Consider the following 23362-nt stretch of genomic DNA (forward strand, 5'->3'; position numbering starts at 1 on the left):
TTCAATGTTGTATCGGTACTAGACAGGTTCGGGTCTTAAAAGAGTATGCCGGGGATTAGGAAGCGATCGAGTCTGATTCACGTTTTCAAATCACATCCTTTCATGAACAATAATGGACGGAAAAAAACAATTGTTATATTTGTGAAAGGAAAAGCTAAAAGAGGTCCCCCAGGAATAAAAACACTCGCGAAAATATAAAACTATACAATTATTTTGTTATTGCGTATTGTCGGATGATTTTTGTTTCAAACAATGCTTTGCAGTAAATAATACGTGAAAGCTAACAAGTGTCTTTGTGGTTTGTTATGTATCGAAAGTAGTTGTAATTTAATGCAATACATTCTGTCTGCTTTATTCTGATTAATCAGTGGCTATTGGGATTTGGGGGATGTGGGGTTATGTTGTTGTTGTTGTTGTTGTTGTTGTCGTTGTCGTTATTGTATTATAGACGTTACACCCATTTGTATACTATTATACATGTACAATACACATTTCATTAAAATGGAAGGTAGCGTGTTATACGTTGTTATGCGTTGGCTTGATAAGTCCTTTCGAAGTATATTATACATAAACATAGTCTTGCCACACCCACTCGGGACCAGTTTTTTAATGACTTCATTCATTATTTATTGTCTGGACGAAACACACTTCTTTTGAGAATAAAATACACTGGTGATCCCCACCTATCAGGAATATCCACACCTCTTGAAACTTGACGATGTATTGATACAATACAAGCTCGTTTGTTAGAAAACCACTCTTTTGATTCGTATAAGATTACTTCCTGCCTTGCATCGTTGGAACTAGAATAAACAAACGCTACCATAACCCAAGCGTACTCCTTGAACGTCATATTCTCAAAATGAACGCAACCCGTTTGGTCCCTGGATTCAGTCACGTCGTCGTCGGTATATTTCTCTTCTCCTAAATGATTTTTGATTGTAGAATACGATTTTACCGTGTCTACGGGTCGAGAATCAGAATGTATCTGACTTTCGAATGGAGAGGAATAGTCTTTTTATGTATTATTTTAACATAGAGTTTCTTTGTCAGTAGGTAGGGCGTACTGCCTTTGTTGCTTCCGTGGTGGCTTTATCTAACACATTGGGCTGCAATCTATTACTTTCACTTGTTGTAGGTCGCAAGTCGATGGTAAAATTGCCATATGGTCTCTGGACAGCATTCTCATAAAGCGACATAACGCGATCACTGCCATTGTGGTAAATTCTTCTCGCAAACAACTTCACTTGGTGTCTGTCAACGGGTGAATTAAAAAAAAGTAACATAATGAGAGTTGAGAGCAATGTCACGTGATTGTTTGCCTCTTGGACATAGGTTTTGTAACAACAGAAACTTAATTACATTCTTGTGATGTGCATTACGAGTAAATAGTTGAGACATACGCTTATCGGCAATATGATCATCCAAAAGTAAGACATTGTTGTTGCGTGCATCGAAGTAGTTATTATCTTGTAGATTGTGGGACATTCCTCTCACAAACTGAACTTGTGGCATGGATTCACGGATAGTGCCGTAAAGAGGCTGCCACTCCGTGTAGCACCATATTATGTGTTAGGTGTTGGCTCGAGAAGCTTTTCTGAAGCATATTGTACATAAACATAGTCTTGCCACACCCACTCGGACCCACGAATACAGCATTGGAAGATATAGTAAAGTAAAATGGTTCTTCAACTGATAACTGCTGAATTTGCTGTTCCGGAGGGGGGGGGGGGGGGGAGGGGGGAGGAGGAGGAGGGAGAAGCTGATGTAACTGTTTTCCTGTATTTGCATATTATCCCATCTGGTAAACGTTCTCTCACATTCGAGACACGATGTGAACCCCATGGTGGATCGAATTAAAAATGACGTCAAAGCAAATTCATACAGTGTATATATTATTTAAGGTTTAGACCTGCATCATCTTGAACTACATTAAACAAAAAATAAAACACAAAAATACGAGGGTTATGATTTTAATGTTTCCCCCTTTTAATCAGCCAACTACATTCTTTCGTATATGGTCGAGTCTATTATAAATAGAAACAAGGGGTGATGACGGACGAGTCTACCACGAATCAAAGCAATATATTTTTTAATGGCGATTCTGCATCAAAACCCGCCTTTACCAAACATTTCGTTTGTTCAGTTCCTTTGTACTAATTCCAATGAAACGGCGAACACCTGGGTAGACCTCTGTTCAAATATTGCATAGCCATACAACCGCTTTAAAAGTAATAATCAATAATCAGTCTCTGTTCGAAAAACATAACCACGACGTGTTTGTTCAAGTTGAGAAAGTGTAATTCAGTTTTATAATTATAATCAATTACAGTGAAGCTTCCATCACTGTGAGATAAAATCTATATTAAAACATAAAACAGAGCCCCAAACATATTAAAGTTACATTCTCTGGTTACCATATTATAACATCATGTACAAATGTGAAATACAAGCTCAAATGCACTTTTAAAAAAGTCGTGTGTGTTCCCTATGAACGGATATCGTCAAACGTATACGCTTGATACGTCGCCTGTGCCGCCATAGCTCGGCAAAGCACAAACGACAGCCTGTTGTCAGTTTCAGTTAACACGTGCGTTTGCCGATTTCAAATTGTAGGGTTCGTCTCAAAAAATTAAAAGAGAAATCTTGCGCTGTACCAGAGTCTTTAGTTAAAACCGGTTTGATCTTGACAAACTATTATCGACTGTCGTACCTTCCTATTTCAGAATTGATATTTTATAAAGTGTTAGTAGAACGTTCAAAGTTTAGTTTGTATACTAGTAACACATTAATCATGTATATATTTTTAAAATAAAATATACTAAATTAAACAATGAACGTTTTCACTTCTTAATTTTACGTATTAAAATCGACAAATTCAGATAAATATTATTTCGTTTGGAAAGGGTAAAGTTAGGGTGTGCGTGTTTAACGACATCAAAGATAAAGCATATTGATTTAATAATCATCCGACCCCATACAACCGTAAACAAAATGTGTTGAGTGAGTCGTTAAATAAAGCATATCCTATCCTTCCTTCCATCTGCTGTTGGATGTCTAAAATTTGGTAATTTTGACATATAATCTTAGAGAGGAATCGGGTGCATGGGCAGGGAGAGGGTATTGGAGGTCGAAACCCTTACTTGCCCAAGCTTAAACAGAATTGAAATGTATTTTTGGAGGAGCATGGCCCCATATAAACTTCGCTTAACACAGTCTATAACCCCAACCCCGCTGAAATCCCTGCACACGCGCCTTGGAAACCCGCTACATTTTTTTTAGCAAGGGATTGTTTATATGTACCATCCCACAGACAGGATATCACATACCATGGTATTTTTGTATACCCGCCGATGGGGATCGATCCTAGACTGACCGCGCATTTAAAAAAAACACCTTTTTAGGTCTAAGTAATGAATACAAATAACATATAGTCTTGAAAAATGTTACGTAAATCGAACACAGTACCCTCTTCCTCTACCCCTAGAGCGTTACGTAATTAGTAACACCCCTTTACATGTAACGCGTATGCCAACAGCTGGCCACTGTCAAAATTTCAAGGCAAGTCCCCCATTCACCGACCCCTGGAAAGGCGTTGTACCATACGTCTATGGATATAAATATGTTTTGGAGATATGAGACGACCCCTCAACCAAGACAGTTAAATTTGTTTTAAAAAATGCGAAATCTCACGTGATCTCTTGTTGTGGAATTCTATACTTGTGATAAGCCAATGAAAACCGAGATCGGTACAAGCCCGTCAAAAGTGTTCCATTTTCAAAATCATGGCTTTGTTTTTGACCTGGATAAGCCAGCGTAGTGAAACCAATGCGGAGTGCGGCGTCATATATGCATCAAACGTAATTGGATTTTCTGTTCTATATGCTTAAATAATAAAAAATATTCCAAGGAATGTAGTTTTAAATTAACACTATAAATGACTAGTTTAAAACCACACAATTTATGTTTATTTTAAATAAAACGGTATACTAAACACAATTTATTAATTTTAATGCATCTATCTATAATGAATTGTCATTAACGAATGCAGAATAAATCCCATTTTTTAAAACCTTAAAATTTAAAATACAGTATTACTCTTTGGACTGACAAAAAACAAACAAATCAATACCGAACCGTAGTCGAGTATACACATTGCGCTACTGCGTGACTTCACATTCACTCGGGTGTGGTGGTATTGATTTTTCCGAGCACCTGGCCCGTGTCATTCGTACAACGACCACGTGACTCGCGTCATTTGCCGTATATGGTATCGATTACTATCTATTGTTCTAGCGTAATGAATGAGCTCATCAACACTTGCATTAGTGCATAAACTGCGTCGACCTTTCCTCTACGCGGCTGACCTGTCACGTCGTGCATATATTTGCATATCAATGAGTTGTCGTACATAGTAATGAGAACCCGGCCACTGGATTTCTGACCTCTAATAATACACTACTCGCGTCTTAGGGTTTCCCAGAGATCTGTACCAACAATGTTGTTTGTGATTTAAAAACAAACAAATTGTAAGTGCTGAATTATTTGTTCGACATCAATTCTAGCACGATTGTCAAGTTATGGATTGAGTTTTATTCATCAGCCAATTCATGTTCACTATACTATTCGTTTCAAATAAAATAGTTGTTTTTTTGCCATACTTTTACGTCAAAGACCGATTTATGACGAATACAATGTTGAACATAAATGTTGGAATTAGAAGCAAAATACTCTTAAAAGTGTGATACTGACAAAAAACCCAACATCATCGAAAACAACAAGTTATAAATAAACAATAATGGAGTGTGGGGGGTGGGGGGGGGGGGGGGGGGTATGATACCACAATTAAGACTAACAACCAAACACGCATCTATTTGTCACACTGTGTACGTATATCTCGCAGTATGCACATATACATGCTTGCACGGGTAATTACAACCTGAAAATTGTAATATCAGTGACGGATTTATAGTCCGTCCCACAAAAAAACACCTTTTTTTCTTGCTTGGGAATTTCCTACAACTTATTTATTTCTGAGCCAATTGCACACAACAATAGTATGTTTATGTTATTTCCAAAACTCTTTTAGGGGCCGTCCATAATTTTCAACATTTTCACGAGCGTACAAACCCGTACGCGGCGGGGGCCAGCGTACACTTTTTTTGAAGAAAAAAAAAAATGTCGATCAACATTTTTCATTTGGGGATGTACACTTTTAGGGGGAGGGGAGGGGGTGGTCAAAAGCGTACAGTTTGTACGTTCGTGAACATTTTGAAAATTATGGATGGTCCCTTACTTTTCCTCTTTCGTTGAATACGTGCATATTATTGTTTGTATAAACTTCATTGATAGATCGTGTAGGAATACAAAATTCCATTAATAAATTGCTCAATGAAGTAACCATTTTGCTAAATGACGTCATTTGGTAAGCGACGTCATTTTCCCGGTGTTTAATCTGTGCATTTTCATGTCTTGTTTAATTATTTTGGAAGTCATTATGTGCTATTGATTTGTCATTGATGTACGATGTAACAAATAAAATACTATTCTCGTTCCCGTGTGAGACCGACTATAGTACAACTCGTGGTTGTTAATCGTATATCACTCGCTTTCGCCAGTGCACAAGATACAATATGTTGTTTTCTTTACAGGATAGATTTAACCTGTGTAACCAAAGAACATGCGATCAGAATGGCATGTGTGCTAGCATCGGACTCGTTAAGTACACATGTTTATCCATAGGTGGGTAACACTTAATATGCATGTACGTATATTATCTTGGAGAAACACCATGGGGTCATGTTATTATATTAAATGCTGCAATTACCATTTATCATGAATTTCGTTTTCTTTCCAGGAAATAGAGAGAGAGAGAGAGAGAGAGAGAGAGAGAGAGAGAGAGAGAGAGAGAGAGAGAGAGAGAGAGAGAGAGAGAGAGAGAGAGAGAGAGAGAGACAGAGACCTTAAGGGGTCACACATGGGATTAGAGAAAAGCGACCGCTTAAGACAGGTGACCGCTGATTAAAGGTTGCCACGTACAGAGTCTATAATGTTTGTTATTTCTGTTTCATTCCTACTGCAAACAGTGTACTGTCATAGGGTGTGAATTTACAAATGACAAGCTTAGCATGCCCTGAGGCAAATATACTCTTCAAAAAAAGAAACGCAAAAGGGTACAAATGGGTTATAACTCCCGATTTTATGTTTCCTACCGGTTCATGCTTTGTGAATATAAGGTCATTGCATGTCCCAAACACATTCCCACGGTTACATTCGATAAAACGCAGCTACTGTACAATAAAGTTCCAAAATGTGAATATTCGCAAAAACGCTGCCACGTGCAAACCATGTCACCACTGCACGTGCGTTGTCTGCACGTGCAACATGAACACCGACAGTATAAAAGTGCAGGGTGTTCGCTTGCCTGGCCTCTGTATCTGGCCGACAGTTGACAATCCAGGACATGCCACGTCTCAGTGAACCGCAGAGAAACAATGCCATCTGCCGACTAGACGCAGGCGAATCCAGAACGGCCGTTGCCAGGGCATTCCATGTGTCCCCAAGCACCATCTCCAGACTGTGGGACCGTTACCAGCAACATGGATCAACACGTGACCTTCCTAGATCCGGTCGACCACGGGTCACTACCCCCGGGCAGGACCGCTACATCCGGGTACGCCACCTTCGGGAACGATTGACTACTGCCACCTCCACAGCCGCAGCAATACCAGGTTTGCGCAGGATATCCGACCAGACCGTACGGAACCGCTTACGTGAGGTAGGAATTCGTACCAGACGTCCAGTTCGAGGTGTCATCTTAACACCACAACACCGTCGACTCCGACTGGAGTGGTGCCAGATTCATCGACAATGGCCTCAACTGCGATGGAGACAGGTGTGGTTCAGTGACGAGTCTCGATTTCTGCTCCGACGTCATGATGGAAGATGTCGCGTGTATAGGCGTCGTGGTGAACGTTATGCGGCAAACTGCGTGCAGGAAGTGGACAGATTCGGCGGGGGTAGTGTCATGGTGTGGGCAGCCATCTCACACACTGGCAGAACTGACCTGGTCCACGTGCAGGGCAACCTGAATGCACAGGGCTACATTGACCAGATCCTCCGGCCACACATCGTTCCAGTTATGGCCAACCCCAACGCAGTGTTCCACCATGACAACGCCAGGCCTCACACAGCACGTCTCACAACGGCTTTCCTACAGAACAACAACATTAATGTCCTTCCTTGGCCATCGATATCACCGGATTTGAACCCAATTGAGCATCTATGGGACGAGTTGGACCGACGCCTCCGACAGCGACAACCACAGCCCCAGACCCTGCCCGAGCTGGCAGCAGCCTTGCAGGCCGAGTGGGCCACCATCCCCCGGGACGTCATTCGTAATCTGGTTGCTTCAATGGGCAGGCGGTGCCAGGCAGTTGTCAACACACGCGGAGGCCACACCCGGTATTGACTCCAGATGACCTTGACCTTGGTGGTGTGTCCTATCACTTACTCACAATGGACTAGAGTGAATTGTGAACAATCCTGCAACATTTGGTAATTATCGGACTCACCATTCAATAATAAAATCAATTCTCCAAATGTTACGACAATGTGGTTTTGCGTTTCTTCTTTTGAAGAGTATATATGCATTCCAGGGTCATACTGTTTTAACTGATAAACATAAGACACGTCTCAACTGAATGTGTACTAGTATCCCTGAAGGTGTGGAAATCGGTTATTTGCTGCACCTTGTCGCTGTTGTTAAAATATTTGTGTATATATATATATATATATATATATATATATATATATATATATATTTAATAGAGGGCGGGATTTAGCTCAGTCGGTTGAGCGCTCTCCTGAGATGTTTGTGCCGCAGAATCGAACCACATCGGTGGATCCATTTGTTTCTTGTCCCAAACACATCTGATCAAATGCCGTGGTGTGTGCTTTCCTGTCTATGGGGAAAGTGTATATAAAAGATTGATTGCTGCTATTGGGAATATGTAGCGGGTTTCCTCTAATGTTTGACATCCATTAGCCGATGATTAATTAATCAATGTGCTTTAGTTGTGTCACTGAACAAAACAAACTTGTTTTAATATAATAAATATTTACTCTGGCCGCTTAATACAGGTATTTTGGCGATTTCGGTGGCCGCAGGCCGCGTAAGACAGGCGTCCGCTTATTACAGGTGTATTTACATTAAAATCGTTTGCGAGGAAAAAAGTGGTCGTTTAAAGCAGGTGACCGCTGATTACAGGTGGCCACCTTTTTCCTCGTATGTATGTATATTTATTTATATACCGTCTGTCTCTCCCTCCTCATCTATCTCTTTTTCACCATATGTCTTTCTCGTACTATGTCGTTCTCTCTCTCTCTCTCTCTCTCTCTCTCTCTCTCTCTCTCTCTCTCTCTCTCTCTCTCTCTCTCTCTCTCTCTCTCTCTCGTCAGGGAACGTCACATCAGATGACGTAATTTTATATGCGTACGTTGTCTTACTAAGCGTTATTGTTTTATCCACACGCACACCAAAAAAAAAAAAAAAAAAAAAAAAAAGTATAAATAAAATATGATTTGTAATGCCATGATTAGTAAGTATGTTTCAAATTTAATTATAAGTAGTGTATGTTATTTCTTTTACGTTCATCTGGGTACGAGTAAACAAAATCATCCGCAAATACATGTGAGAACGGCTTCGCCGATTCACACAGTTTACGCATGTTTGTTTTTTTCGTTGTTCATACCTAGATGAACATAAAAGAATAATCAGACAATCCTTAAATATAAATACATTTTCAGGGACTTCCTTTCCACAAGACATTTGGAAATTAGGCTGGAAAGTAGATATGCTGACCACGCCTCTCAATGAGGACAGGTAAATAGATCACGTTAACTCAGCTATTCAATCATTTAGCCACAGAGTCGACTTTCCGAGCTTGCAGAGTTTTATGTCATAATGTTTAATCGCTTTTTATGATGTAATATTACTTACGAGTTAACGCATTTTTGCGAGAACGTTTTATTTGTTATCGGGTTTTGTATCTTCTTCGTATAGCCTAGAAGGAATAAAGAAGTTTGTTCAGAAATAAGAAGGGACGGAGAGAAGGGGAGCCCGTTCTTATTTCTGAAGAAACGTCTTAAGCCTTATAAACGATTTAGACGGCATTTCGTAGGTTCATTACTTGATATGGGTGGGGCAAGCGTCATTGCGAGTTCGCGCCAGTTGTTTTGACGTCATCCGTACAGTTGTCGGCGATGATGTCTGGCCAATTGTGTCGAAGTAATTTTGATCACGTGACTTGTTATTAAGACGGCTTTTTGGGTGTGTCTTCACGATTAAGACGATCGAAATGCTGATATCCGGTTGGGAGAAACCGATAAAATGGCGTCTAATTGTTGTTATTGTTACAACAGTTCGTTTTGTTTTGTGTGTGGTTGTTATTATCTATGGTGTTGTTATCATTATCATCATCATCATCATCATCATCATCATCATCATCATCATCATCATATGATATTATTATTATTATTATCATCATCATCATCATCATATGATATTATTATCATCATCTTTTTTTGCAAATGTTACGTTTATTTCCTATTCGATATTTGTTTTCTTTGCATTTACATGAAAACAAACCCAAACCCCGACAGGTGTTATATACAAATCATCATATAAAATGCACGAAGTTGACTTAATTCCACTTTTTAAAAATCTCTGTGTCGTTTGAATGCACGTTATTTCTCCTATAAATAACTAAGGTCATTTGCATATCAAAACATTGGGATCTGAGGCTACGTGAAGGCCATTATAGCTCGTTTCACTAAATCAAGGTTATTATTGTTTTGTACTGTGTAACAGCATTGTCTAATCTTTCCGTTAAACATAGATGTAAACAAACAGAACATGTAACCCTTTCTTGTAGGTGCATTATATTTAATAAATTTAGCTAATGTATTATGTATTTTTATTTTATTATATCAATTATATATTAGCATACCATACCTAACCTAACACAACTGAGGTGTAGCACAGTAATAAACACAAATCACCTCACACACCGCAGGAATGTGCTTTCCAAATTTATAAATAAATTTAATGCAGGGCCGGACCCAGAAGACCAGGGGGGGGGGGGGGGGGGATAAAATGTCAAAGGCCACCAACATCAAATAATAATAAAAATGTTATTTAATTTGCCTCTAAATTGGGAACTCATACGTATATATATATATATATATATATATATATATATATATATATATATATATATATATATATATATATATATATATATATATATATATATATAGTATTTAGGGTGGTGCTAGGGGCTGGGGTTTGGGGGTGGGGTGTTACATTTGTAATGCGAAAAACCAAAGGGCTATTGTTCGGACTCGTATGGGTTCAACCACTTTTTCATCCCGCAGACACAGCCCTGAATGTTCAAAATACGATAGCATTGCTTGGTCAATAACATCATTAGTTCGATCTATGACTGCACGTGCTATTGTAGCAATGTGTAAACCACGTAAAATACAAGTTAGGTAGGGTATATAAATTCATTGAAAATGTATTAGTCGACATTCTTGTTATTGTTATTTGAGGAAAAATATGGGTAAATCGAAAAACACTTCAGTTGATGTAAAATCGTGTATTAAGAACGTTTTCGATTATTTTGAAGATGAATATCAGCGCGGTAGACCTAGGTATGCTTCTTATCGAATTGTCGATCGAGTTTCCGCTGCCCTTAAAGTTTCGGTTTCAACAGTAAAAAGAACTGTGAAAAATCTAAGCTTTACGAATCCAAGCACAGAAATCACTGTTAAAAAACACGACCGAAAACTCATCGATTTATTTGATAAAGATGTTATTAGACGACGAGTATACAGATTTTATAGAGAGGGCGAATTACCTACATTACATAAGATTAACGTGGCTTTAAGGGAGGAATGTGGAATCAACATATCCATATCAACTTTACGAAGAACACTCCATGACCTCAATTTTAAATACCAACATATGTCTACAACCGGAAAAGTGATTTTTGAGGACGCCAATATATCAGACAGGAGACTGTCCTATCTCCATGAAATATCCAGTTTACGAGAACAGGGGTATTTAATAGTGTATCAAGATGAGACCTGGGTGAATGTCAACCACACAACATCCCACCACTGGACAGATATCCACCCGGGCACAAGTACCGCCAATCACCTGCCGAAATCAGACGCTGCTGATCGAGTTCCTAAACTCTGTTCGGTGACTGGGAAGGGAAAAAGACTTATTATTTGTCTGTGATAAATATGGATTGATATATGGCTGTGAATTGATCTTTGAGGCTAAAAAAAACAGACGGAGACTATCATGGTGAGATGAATCATGACAATTTCATCAAATGGTTTGAAGAACAACTTATGCCTTCTCTACCAGAACCTTCTGTTATCGTCATGGATAACGCAAGCTACCACAACAAATTAACTGAGATTACACGATGTCCTGCACTAAACGCTAAAAAGGAAGAAATTCAGTCGTGGCTACGAAACAAAAATATACATTTTGAGAGTAACATGACAAAGCCAGTTCTTTATGAACTTGTGAAAAGTAACAAATGTGCAAAGCAATTTGTTACTGATGATATTGCTGAACGCCATGGGCACTTGTGTCTAAGACTGCCGCCAAGACATTCTGAACTCAATCCGATAGAACTGATCTGGTGCCAAGTCAAAGGGCACACAGCTCGTCATAATGATGGTAAAATGGCCACGGTGCGGAGAGAACTTGCACATGCATTGAACTCTGTCACACCTACACACTTCTCTGACGCAGTTAAACATGTAATAAAGATCGAAGAAGATTTTAGAAAACAAAATAGTTTTATAAGAAATAAAATAACCCCTGTGATAGTCTCCCTTGACGAAGATAGTGATGAAGAAATGAGTTCGTCGACTGATTAAGTTATTTCTCCATACCCATCAGGAGTATTACTTTAATGTATGCATGAACTCTTTAACACCAAAAACAATTTATTTCCATATCATTCACTATCAAACAACGTAACAACCTATAAACTAATCGACTAGAAATGCATATAGACTACACATACATACGAGAGAAATGTTTATTTAACGACACACTCAACGCATTTGATATACGTGTGTGTGGCGTCAGACAAAACGGTTAAGAAACATTATGAGAGTGAGAAAGAAACTCGATACCGCCACATGGGCCACTGTTTCCGATAAGCAATTTTGATAAGCAATAAGGGACGTTTTATATGCACCATCCCATAGACAGGATAGCACATACCACAGCCTTTATACATCAGTTGTGGTGCACAGGCTGGAATTAGACACAACCCAATGGGTCCACCATGTGGGATCGATCAGTCGACCTACCATGAGCGAACGCTTTACCGCTGATCTACGTCCCGCTTCATATACAAAAGAAGCCTTAAGTGGGGTTGGGGTTGTGCAGAGGGTCACACCTCCACCAATCACACGCATACCATACTCTTCTCTCTCTCTCTCCCTATAACCATATAACCATAGATTTAAATATGTTGAGTGCGTCGTTACATAAATGACGTCTCTCTCTCTCTCTCTCTCTCTCTCTCTCTCTCTCTCTCTCTCTCTCTCTCTCTCTCTCTCTCTCTCTCTCTCGCTATCTATTTGTATCTCTGTCTCTCTCTCTTTCTCTGTCACTCGCTATCTATTTGTCTCTCTGTCTCTGTCTATCTGGCTCTCTCTCTATGTGTGTGTCTCCCCCCCCCCCTCTCTCTCTCCCTCTCTCTCTCTCTCTCTCTCTCTCTCTCTCTCTCTCTCTCTCTCTCTCTCTCTCTCTCTCTCTCTGTTTCAAATTTAATTATAAGTACTGTCTGTTATTTTGTCTACGTTCATCTGGGTATGAATAAAAAATATATGTGAGAACAGACAGTTTACAAATGTTTTTCTTTGTTCATACCCCGATGAACGTAAACGAATAAACAGACAACCTCTCTCTCTCTCTCTCTCTCTCTCTCTCTCTCTCTCTCTCTCTCTCTCTCTCTCTCTCTCTCTCTCTCTCTCTCTCTCTCTCTCTCTCTCTCTCTCTCTGTTTCAAATTTAATTATAAGTATTGTCTGTTATTTTGTCTACGTTCATCTGGGTATGAATAAAAAATATATGTGAGAACAGACAGTTTATAAATGTTTTTCTTTGTTGATACCCCGATGAACGTAAACGAATAAACAGACAATCTCTCTCTCTCTCTCTCTCTCTCTCTCTCTCTCTCTCTCTCTCTCTCTCTCTCTCTCTCTCTCTCTCTCTCTCTCTCTCTCTCTCTCTCTCTCTGTCACTCGCTATCTATTTGTATCTCTGTCTCTGTCTCTCTGTCACTCGCTATCTATTTGTCTCTCTGTGTCTGTCTGTCTCTCTCTCTATGTGTGTGTGTGTCTCCCCCCCTCCCTGTCCCTCTCTCTCTCTCTCTCTCTCTCTCTCTCTCTCTCTCTCTCTCTCTCTCTCTCTCTCTCTCTCTCTCTCTCTCTCTCTCTCTCTCTCTCTCGCTCTCTCTCTCTCTCAAATATACAGGTGTTTCTTGTATAAGGACGCCGTCCGAAGATGCCTCAAACGTTTGTGCTGCCTCTGTAAGAGCATTAACTAATTATGTTAAATAAATATCTGAACAAAATAAATGTATTGATGGTTTAAGCAGCAGTGGCATATGTATTTTATGACACTCATTTGATAATTAGCCCAATACAACTAAGGTTTGTACTGGTAGATTACTATGCATATATGATATAATATAAACCAACCAGGTCTACAACTGGCAGGTGACATACACAACACTTATAATGAACATTTTAAATATGGATTATACATATTGGCATATTATGGTCATGACCTGTGATGCCTCAATAGTCAGACTATCACTGACAACGCTACAGGAGTGCAGGTTAAATACAATAACCGTTTACTGTCTTAAGATGTCGGATTTATCCTACTCAAGCTGATGGTGAAAACCACGTTGTAACATTTTTGGTTTGCTGATATATTATCATTTAAAGCTTTAAAGTTCATTTCACAACAAGGCGAGCTTTGTTTTAAACACTTTTATTTTGTTTAAGGATACTACTAATCAGCATTGATGTATTGACCATCGGCTATCGTATGTCAAACATTAGATATTTCTCACTCGTATCCCTAGAGGGAACCCGCTACATTTGTGTTTCATTAGTAGCAACATATATTGTATATGCACAATGACATCCATCAAGGATGTTGTTTTGTTTCGAACATCATATATTGTTGAAAGGATTTTCTCTTGGTTGATGTCCGAGAGTTCACTGTGACAGCTGTTATCGTGTTACTGTTATTTATGCATTGTTATTAATGGCGTCTACATTTCAGTACTTACGAGCCACATTCTTCAGAATAGTCTTATTTAAAACATATTTCGGTTTCGCATATTTAAGTTTTAATGTGACATAATTAAAGGGACTGTCCTGAGTGTCCAGCTGTTGGAAGATGTCTGCGATAGCAGAGCCTTGTTGGTAACTATTATTTCATACTAAATACATTTTCTTTTTTAGAATGCCAGTGTCTGTATATCGAATGTGCTTCCGGTCGTATACTAATGTCTGTAGCACTCATTTAATTTATGTTACATGTATATATTGTTTCGTACGTACGAAATTATTAGGTGATAAAAACCGGTTTGGGCTACTACAAGCATTATGACAACACCAAACACACTCTAAATACAGACACTGATATTTTAAATAAGGAAATGCATTTAATTTGTATGTTACTTCATCAAAAAGGTTCTATTTGTAGAACACATTTTACAATGGTTGTAAACTCAGCACTGTCTCTTTAATATAGTTTTCTAATTTATTTTGCAATTTGGATAATATTTTGATATACTTACTTTTATGACACCCAATAGCCGATGCATATTGTTTGTGATGGAGTGTCGTTAAGTGTAGTTATGACACCCAATAGCCGATGTATATTGTTTGTGATGGAGTGTCGTTAAGTGTAGTTATGACACCCAATAGTCGATGTATATTGTTTGTGTTGGAGTGTCGTTAAGTGTAGTTATGCCACCCAATAGCCGATGTATATTGTTTGTGATGGAGTGTCGTTAAGTGTAGTTATGACACCCAATAGCCGATGTATATTGTTTGTGATGGAGTGTCGTTAAGTGTAGTTATGATATCCAATAGCCGATGTATATTGCTTGTGATGGAGTGTCGTTACGTGTAGTTATGATAAACTGCTTTGGACCTCCTTTCCAATGACATTATCTTCAACATAACGACCACTATGGTAGACGGCATGGGTCTCCACGAAGTTAATGCCACCTCGAGTTTGAGAACATACAGTCTTTAATGCAGTGTGTGTTCTCGTTCACACCGGTGTGTTCTTTAGTTCATCAAACACGGGAATCTATAATAATTACGAATCTCACACAATCGATGATAGTGGTAAGTGAATGCCACTGTTTGTTCATTTTGGTCAGAGGCCCGTTCTTCAAACATCTGCCTGTTTGTAGCGGTGTGTCGTAGAACGAGAAACTTTCATTGCATCTATATGTAACTTCTGACCCAGGAAACAGTATTTGATATTTGAAAATGTCATTCTGTGGAGCTGGTGGTTCAGAACAAAGAAGTAATAGTGGCTCGTTGGTTTGTTTCATTTTGAAAACCGAGGCCCTTTTGTAAGATTCGTTAACGAATCCAAAGTCCTGTCTGGTGTACGTGGCCAGTCTGGGCTTTCTTTATTTTTGGAATTGAGATCACTGGCTAATTTCCCATTGTCACTGTAAATAATACCACCATCTAGCCCTTCTTTATTCAGAAAAGATCCAATACATGTTGGGTCTTTGTTTTGCGTTCCTCTTAAAGGGACACTCCCGAGTTTGCTACATTGTAAGATGTGTCCGACTAATAAAATATTTCGACGATTAAACTTACATATTAAATATATTTTCTTGTTTAGAATATCAGTGTCTGTATATTTAATGTGTTTCTGGTCGTCTTAATATTTGTAAGAAGCCCAAACTGGATTTTGTCTTCAAATAATTTCGTACGTACGAAAAAAATATGTTTTAGGAAATAAAATGAAATTTATCCTAGTACAAATATTAGAACGACCAGAAACACTTTTAATATACAGCCACTAATATTTTATGCATAAAAATATATTTGATATGTAATTACAGTCGTCAAACAGTCTCTGTTAGTCGATAATATCTTTAAAATTGCAGCAAACTCAGGAATGTCCCTTTAAACTGGCATTACTGTACGTAAAATATCCACAGGAAAGAGAGCGTATACACTGCACAGCACACAAGATAATGTTATGTAGCCCATCCACCGTACATATTGTTGGACAGGATCCAGTGTTCATTATCAATATTGCCCAAATAACGCGCAACACAAACCAATGTATATTTCGCATCATCGTGCTCTATGAAGTATGAATGGTGATTACTATACCTATTACACAATTGAATGTATCATATCCGACATTCAGGATATGTTTAATTGAAGACAGAAGTGGACAAAACATATGACTGGCTAATTTTCTAAAGTGTCTTTGTCAAATATAGACCGGCCTCGGTGGCGTCGTGGTTAGGTCATCGGTCTACAGGCTGGTAGGAACTGGGTTCGATTCCCAGTCGAGGCATGGAATTTTTAATCCAGGTACCGACACCAAACACTGAGTGAGTGCTCCGCAAGGCTCAATGTGTAGGTGTAAACCACTTGCACCGACAAGTGATCCATAACTGGTTCAACAAACGCCATGGTTTGTGCTATCCTGCATGTGGGAAGCGCAAATAAAGTATCCCATATGTTTGACGTAGAATAGCCGATGATAAGATAAACAATCAATGTGCCCTAGTGGCGTCGTTAAACAAAAACAAACCTTTTTTTGGTCAAATTTAATTGGCTACAAATGTGTACATTGTTAAATGGTTAATGTTTTGTACATGTTAACGACAATTCTTCACAGAGCTAGTTTCATTTCGAACATGGCATATTATTCAAATTGCTGACTGTAACTGATATCTCGTTAGAGAGATTTCAAAGTTAGTTTATCAGATACTAAAGTGCTGTCCTCCTATAGACGAAGGACTAGATAGAGATTAATGGAATCTACCACTATTCGTTTCCGTTCCTGTTAATCTACCATTACTGTACGTTGTAGATATATAGAGAGTTTTGTTTGTTTGATTGTTTTGGGTTTTTGCTTGTTTGTTGTTGTTTTTTGTTTTTTGGGGGCTGCTTTTTTTGTTTGTTTGTTTGTTTGTTGTTGTTTTTTAACGACATAATTACATTACATTATTTATAAACCATCGGCTGTTGAATATCAAACGTAGTAGATATTGCCGACGCGCATCCAATATTAATTACTATTGCTGTTAAAAGCATGTGCAACACAAACCATTACGTATTCCGCTGCATCGTGATGTATATGTATTGTGTATGCATGGTGATTAATATAAACCTTAACCATCTGCATGTATTGTATTTATCGATGGTACAGAACATTGGTATATAATTTCATCTTTGTTCTACTCCTTTTTCTTCTTCAACTTCTTCTTAATCTTCATCTCCTAAATAATGTATATGTTAAACGGTAGAACACGAGTTAATATACACTGATTTGAAATTGGATCAGGTTCCCTCATTATCATGACATATTTAATACCATTACAAATGCAGTCATTTTTGGACGAAAGGTGCTCTAATAGTTTTGTAAAAATTAAAGTAGTATTAATTATTTAATTAATAACACATATACAGACGTTGTTTTCGTTTCCTATTGATTGCACGAGCTAATATTGAGGGAAAAAAAATATATATATATATTATAAAGTATATTATTAGGGGATTCTCATTAACATGCAAACGCATGCATTAAGTCACAGGCCAGCCGCGTAGAGAGGAAATATCGGTGCAGTTTATGCACTAATGCAAGTGTTGATGAACTCATTCGTTAAGCTAGAACAATGGAGAGCAATCAATATCATATACAGCAAACGGCGTGAGCCACGTGGTTGTGCGAAAGATACAGGCCAGGTGTTCAGCAAAATCAATACGACCATACCCGAGTGAATGCGAAGTCACGTAGTAGCGCACTGTGTATACCCGACCACGGTTCGGTATTGATTTTTATTTCAGACCAAAGAGTAATATTGTATTTTAAATTTTAAGGTTTTAAAAGATTGGATTTGTTCTGTATTCGTTAATGACAATTCATTCTCGATAGATGCATTAAAATTAATAAATTGTGTTTTCTATACCGTTTTATTTAAAAGAGACATACATGATGTGGTTTTAAACTAGTCATTTATAGTGTTAATTTAATGCTTGGAGCTCTGTGTTATTTTTAATATAGATTTTATCTCACAGTGATGGAAGCTTCACTGTAATTGATAATAATTATAAAACTGAATTACACTTTCTCAACTTGAACAAACATGTCGTGGCTATGCGTTTTGAACAGAAACTGATTATTGATTATTGCTTTTAAAGCGGTTGTATGGCTATGCAATATTTGAACAGGGGTCTACCCAGGTGTTCGCCGTTCCATTGGTGCGAGTGTGAATAATTTTCACATGCTCATATACCACTAGATTTTCGAGCATGTCCGTCCCGGGCCTGTCTCTGGATAGCCAGGGGCTTGTCCCGGGACAGAAAACAATTAAGCGGACAATTTTGAAATTTACATCGAAAAATTTAAATTTAGATGCGCATCTCTAATTAATAATTAATAAAGAAAATTATACTCATTAAATTGGGTCGCTAGATTAGTTCACTCAGATGTCAACTGTTAAACTCGAGACGTTTGGAAGCAGTTAGTTAAAATCGATCGATGCCAACATGATCTATCACAATGCGTTTATTGATTACCGACCAAATGAACACAAAACACCAACACACACACACACACACACACACACACACACACACACACACACATAACAAAACAAACATTTTCCCTTCCGAACATGCCTCATCTATAATCGGAATATTACGGCAATTTTCGGAATTCGGAAACAAAAACTGGAAAGTTCCGATTGTATTTGCAGTAAATATCAGTGAATTATCGATTTATTCCAAACGAAACTGCCACACATTTTGACTGTCATTCCGCCATGGCAAATTCTGACGAAATACATCTATACTTTGTATGTTTAACATGTTTCATTGGCAAAATAATTTGACTAACCATATCATGAATCTGGGTCATAACTGCCCAGTATTACTCGCCCGGTGGACTAGCGCCATTTAATTTGTACTCGCCACCAGGGATTTCTACTCGTCTGGGGCGAGGGGGCGAGCGTTAGCCTCTATCTAAATATGATTAACAATGACATGGAAAAATTATTAAATGATTTAATTTGCAAAATTATCAAATTCTTAAAGTATGTGATCTAAAAAACTATCACATACATTGAGTGCACTGGAAATATCAGATATTATATTACGTATATATATATATATATATATATATATATAATATATATATATATAGATATATATATATATATATATAGATATAGTAGTCGTTTTCGAGTTGAAAGACGCTGTTTTATAGAGTGCTCAACCGTGTGGGAGCCAGATATATCGTTAAAAAGTGTATGTTTTTCTCTACATGACAGGCTTGTTTCGTGAGAGAGTTGAATTATTGCTCTCACTCATCAGATGTACACTTAATTACACCGTCAACGGAAAGCTGATGACGTAATGGACTCTGTGACGTCGAGGTTACGTCACTATGCAGGTCTATAGGTGATGTGTGGTATGCGCACAGTTCCTCAGATTACTCGATGAGTGCTTTCCCAAAAGCAACCCTCTCCACAAAATTATAAATCGAAACACCGTTAAAATTAGCTATAGCTGCATGCCTAATGTTGGGAAAATAATTTCAGCGCATAACAAAACTCTACTTCAACAACACAGAGACAAAGACGCCGTTCCCCCCAGAGAATGCAACTGTAGACGAAGAGCTGAATGTCCACTTGAGGGCAAATGCTTGCAGAAAGGAGTAATATATCAAGCTACCGTTAATACACTCGATAACAACAAGCAAGAAACATACGTTGGTTTGACCGAGAACACATTTAAGACGAGATATACTGCGCACACGAGCAGTTTATCAAAACGCAACACAGAAGAACGCAACAGCGCTAAGTCAGTACATTTGGACACTGAAGGATAGATTCACCCCATACACCATTATGTGGAAAATTTTATCCAAAGCAAAATCATACTCTCCAACGAGCAAAAGATGTAACCTCTGCCTGAAGGAAAAACTGTTCATAATGTATAAACCTGAAACCAGCACACTAAACTCCAAGAATGAACTCGTATCAGCATGTTGACACAGACGCAAATACCTTCTGTGCGCATACCACACATCACCTATAGACCTGCATAGTGACGTAACCTCGACGTCACAGAGTCCATTACGTCATCAGCTTTCCGTTGACGGTGTAATTAAATCTACATCTGATGAGTGAGAGCAATAATTCAACTCTCTCACGAAACAAGCCTGTCATGTAGAGAAAAACATACACTTTTTAACGATATATATATATATATATATATATATATATAGATAGATAGATAGATAGATAGATAGATAGATAGATAGATAGATATATGAAAAGTGTGGACTCATAAAACCAATAATTTATTTATTTATTTATTTGATGTCGGATACGTTTTGCCTTACTGCTTAAAGGGACATTCTCGAGTTTGCTGCATTGTAAAATATTTCTGACTAATACAATATTTCTACGATTAAACTTACATATTAAATATATTTTCTTGTGTAGAATATCCGTGTCTGTATATCCAATGTGTTTCTGGTCGTCTTAATATTTGTAAGAAGCCCAAACTGGATTTGTCTTCAAATAATTTCGTACGTACGACAAAAACAATATTTTAGGAAATAAAATGAAATTTACGCTAGTACAAATATTAGAACGATCAGAAACACATTTAATATATAGCCACTGATATGTTATGCAGGACAATATATTTGATATGTAATTACAATCGTTAACATCTTTAAAAAATGCAGCAAAGTCAGGAATGTCCCTTTAATGGAGATTAGCATCTCGTAGTTGCTGATTCCTTTCCTAGTGTTAAGAGACTAAAATATCTGGACAAAACGGCCATCATACCTCAGACCGTATCTATCACCAACACACAATCTAAAGGACGCATTTACAAGATAAATACTACATTTTGATAGTTTGTTAAACTCTACTTGAAATACATCATCTTTGATCTTTGCCATTTTGAGAACATATTTAATCTCAACGTGGTAGATGGTGGATTAGTTTAATTGTCATAGATTTAAAATGAAATTCCATATCAAAAGTGTTCTACCTTTGAATTATTTATAGAATATGTGTTATAACAAAGCAGTTTGTTTTGTTTAACGACACCACTAGAACACACTGATATATTAATCATCGGCTGTGGGATGTCAAGCGTTTTCTTACTGCAGCAAGGGACCTTTATATGCACTTTTCCACAGACAGGAAAGCACATACCACGGCATTTGGCAAGTTGTAGTGCACTGTTTGGAACGAGAACAAAACCAATCAGTTGAACGGATCCACTGAGGTGGTTCTGTCCTGCGACGCAAGCAACTCAGGTGAGCACTCAATCGACTGAGGTAAATCCCGCCCTCTCGTTAAAACGGATCGATTAGCTGTCTAGCTGGCCCAGGGGAACATAAATCATTTAAAGACACGATTCTGGATTCGCATCAGTTGTCGCAAGTCTTCGACAAATCAATTGGTTAGTCAATAAATGATCAACCCCGTGGTTTCACGGCTAAAATACAATGTGTTTCTTGTTAAAAAAATCAATATCTGTGCATGTTAATGCCGTCCTGATCTTTGTAGTAGCCTAAATTGGATTTTACCTCCGAATAGTTATGCACAAGTGTACATGGAAAACATACTGCACACCACTGCAAAGTTGAATATCACTTAATCCGTTAATAACAGTGTCTAGACGATGAGAGAGAGAGAGAGAGAGGCCGCGGTGTGTGTGTGTGTGTGGGGGGGGGGGGGGGGGGGGGGGAGGAAATGTTTTATTTAACGACGCACTCAACACATTTTATTTATGGTTATATGGCGGCAATCATATGGTTAAGGACCACACAGGTATTGAGAGAGGAAACCCGCTGTCGCCACTTTATGGGCTGTTTTTTTTCGACTAGCAGCAAGGTATCATTTATATGCGCCATTCCACAGACATGGTAGTACATACCACGGCCTTTTGTTACACCACTTGTGGAGCACTGGCTGGAAAGAGAAATTGCCCAGTGGGTCCACCGACGGGGATCAATCCTAGACTGGCCGTGCATTAAGGGGACGCTTTACCACTGGCTACGTCCCGCCCTCGTTGAGGGGAGAGAGGACAGAAATAAAAGGGTGCGCATTATTATTGTGGTGGTGATCCTACAGCTTACTGCAACCAACAGGTAATAATATTATAGTATTTTTGAAGAAAGGAAAGCTGTCAGACGAAACAATTCTTCAATCATCTGATGACTGTTAATCAACACTATATTGTATAGTAATTAACAGTCGCGCACGGCACATTCTTTTATAAAACTCCTCGAGCACGCGCAAACCAATGACAGCACATTTATCAATCAATGATATATCAAAACTTCCTGGTCCGTTTACGGAATATGTTTAAAATGGAGAAAAAAAAAGTGATTTGCATCATCTGTGTTTTTTATGAGTGAAAAGTTGGGTTTCTCTAATATCAAATATAAGGGTCAACCCACGGCACTAACTAACGACCGCCGGTAGTAGGGGTGCATAGTAGGTGGTTACAAGTACCTCTTAACAATGCCAGAAGTAACTAGTGAACACTCCCCGAAGTGGTCAGACTAAGCCCACAGCTAAAAGCTGATGGGGAACAGCTGTGTGGCACAGACAGTCACAAGAGACAAGCACCTGTCGCGGTTGGAGAGCCAAGGACTGGGATGTGGAGGTAGACAGCGAAAGAAGTTGAAAGATAGGAGGAGTTGCCAGATCGGGAAGAAATGAGATGGAATTCAAAGGAGAGAAAGGAAAGGAGGCACTGGGATAAAAAAAATAATATATATAAGGGTCAAGAGACGGAAATTGCCGAACATGTAGATAAAATGGAATGCGCAATTACTCGTTACGTTTTATATAGTACGACAAAAGTGGGTTTTATTTAAATACTTGCTTTGGCAAATGACTTCGGCAATAAATATTAATAACAAATAGTGTGCTATATACAGCAAAGGACTAACTATTTAAGTAGCTAACATTTATTTTATTCTGTTCGGTTTACAC

At 38.4% G+C, this 23362-nt stretch overlaps 1 protein-coding gene across 1 annotated transcript in view; it reads left to right on the forward strand.

Annotated features, from left to right (window-relative positions):
- Nucleotides 1-23362, forward strand: part of LOC121385918 — a 38982-nt gene that overhangs the window by 598 nt on the left and 15022 nt on the right. The gene's annotated exons all lie outside the window — the stretch shown is intronic.

The sequence above is a fragment of the Gigantopelta aegis genome, chromosome 12 (assembly GCF_016097555.1).
Source record: "Gigantopelta aegis isolate Gae_Host chromosome 12, Gae_host_genome, whole genome shotgun sequence".
Classification (NCBI taxonomy): domain Eukaryota; kingdom Metazoa; phylum Mollusca; class Gastropoda; order Neomphalida; family Peltospiridae; genus Gigantopelta; species Gigantopelta aegis.